This window comes from Xyrauchen texanus, unplaced genomic scaffold, assembly GCF_025860055.1.
Source record: "Xyrauchen texanus isolate HMW12.3.18 unplaced genomic scaffold, RBS_HiC_50CHRs HiC_scaffold_120, whole genome shotgun sequence".
In the NCBI taxonomy this organism is placed as follows: Eukaryota; Metazoa; Chordata; class Actinopteri; order Cypriniformes; family Catostomidae; genus Xyrauchen; species Xyrauchen texanus.
In genome coordinates this window covers 52,501-54,856 of record NW_026265542.1, presented here as the reverse complement: position 1 = coordinate 54,856, position 2,356 = coordinate 52,501, and the positions used below count along the sequence as shown (strand labels likewise).

The window sequence follows — 2,356 nt, the reverse complement described above, 5'->3', positions numbered from 1 at the left end:
CAGTTAATCAGGGCAAACCGGACGCACTAATCTACGCAGGCCAGACCCACCTAAGGGACCCTGGGAATCCTTACAGATGGATTTCATTGGTCCACTCCCCAGTGCCAAAGGGGGATATCGTTATTGCCTGGTGATCATTGATAAATTCTCTAAGTGGGTGGAAGCAATTCCCACCCGCAATAACACTACAAACACTGTGGCACGGGTGATGGCCAACCAAATCATTCCACTTTGGGGTGCACCCGTCCAAATAGAGTCTGATCAAGGAACACATTTCACTGGGCAAGTAATGAAAAACATGTTTAAAATGCTTAACATTAAACAAAAATTTCATATTCCTTACAGACCACAAAGCTCAGGTATGGTGGAACGCATGAACCGTACCATCAAAGAAAACCTAGCTAAGCAAATCACACAACATCAAAACAGGTGGACAGATGCCTTACCAACCGTCCTCACTGTACTACGTGCAACCCCATCTAAAGCCACAGGCATCAGCCCATATGAGCTCATGACCGGAAGAATCATGAAGCTCCCGATTGATCCAAATGTCTCCCCAGCAGACCTGGGACCTCTCATGCTTGCAACACAACAGACTGTGCTGGGCCAATTACAAGAAAGGCTCAGAGTACTACAGGCACAAGCCAAGCTAAAACAGCAACAGTCAGACCTAGCGAATGACATGCAATTTAACCCAACCTCTGAAACAACATTTTCAGAAGGAGAAATGGTAATGGATAACCTCTGCAATCCCATGGAGACCGGACACAAGGCAGGTGTCCGGACCTACCTGCATCAAGCTGGGTCAACGGGTATCGCTCACACACACATTAGGATGCGGAAGATGGGTATGGAAATACATTAAGGGGCCATACACCTCACAAATTCTCATTACACCCAAAGAAGTAGTTACATGGCCTCCCGGAGTAGCACCGGAACTAAATTGCACGCCACAAATCTGTTGTAAATTAGGTTCCACTCATCCTGCATACATAAACATGTCAATACACACACCAGCATGGCCATCCCAGCACAATATCACTGCCTGGTATCAATTAAAGTTATATCCAGGAGCTAAAGAAGGTGGGATGCGCACTTTATATGAGAAGAACAATGATGGCATAGACCCTAAAATCTGTTATTTTGTTAACAAATTGGAACCTGCCACATATAGGTGCATCCACACAGAAACACTAAACACCACATACATAAGTTACACAGAATATAAATTCAATTTAACATTATACAGACCCTATGACAATAGACCCAACCCCTTAATCTGGACTAGCCGAAAGGAAGGGATTTATTGTGTAGGAAAATGTCAAATAAGTGAAAACAATTTCACTAGCCCACAAAACTGTTCATGGACTGCTAATCACTGTTTTAATTTAACCACCTGTGGGTATAGTAAACCAAAGCAATGCCCAAAGCTATATCCAATTCCTCCTGGTGGACTTATCAAAGGGAACATTAATAAGACTTTGTTTCATGATGTAAATTTGGTGATGACTCATGTAACTTACAACCTATCCAATATTCTAACTGCCTATACAAAATATTGCAATGATGATGATGATGACAAAACGTATACATGGCTACAGTCACGAATCGATGATTTAATTTCTGATTACAAAGACAGACTTGCTGTCAAAATACCATACACTCGTTCCAAACGAGATCTGCTTGGAAATATTGCAGGCCTTTTTGGTTCAGTCAATTCTATAGTCAACACCTTCAAAATAACTAAACAATCTCAATTTTCAACATGGATGACAGATCAGGTGGCCACTGGTTTCCAACATATCACCAATAGTAATGAAAATATAATCAAAGCGGTTAGATCCGAAGCACAGACGCTTCTGTTGGTCAGCCATGCATTATTTAATCAGACCCGTACCATCGAACGTGACTTAGCCTGCAGATCTTATGCACAAGATCTATTTACTGCTGCTAGACAGGAAATTCTAGATCTCCGTCTTCATAAGACACCTAGACACGTTCTAAGTGACCTTATAGATATCTTAGATTTAGACAGATGGCAAACCTCAAACAAAATGAAAGATATCAATTACTCTGAGTTATTAACTACCATTATGATGTATACTGGAAATGAATGTACTGGTTGCCTTGGGTTTTTGTCACCTTTCCTTTAATTCATCCAGACCAAGTATTTCCAAATTCCACTACTGTACGCTCTATTGGTGTAGTAGTGAATGATCAGATCATCAAATGGGATCACCTTATTGGGTATATGACCTTGAAGGGTACCGAGACACAATATACCAGCCGCACTTGCTGTCATGAAACTCACCATTATGTTGTTTGTACATGTAACACCTTACAACCCTTTTCTTCC

General features: G+C 41.5%; 1 pseudogene; it reads left to right on the top strand.

The window, feature by feature from the left end:
- The first annotated feature begins 740 nt into the window (after positions 1 to 740).
- The window catches only part of LOC127641622 (uncharacterized), a 2,258-nt pseudogene continuing 642 nt past the window's right edge, over positions 741 to 2,356 (top strand).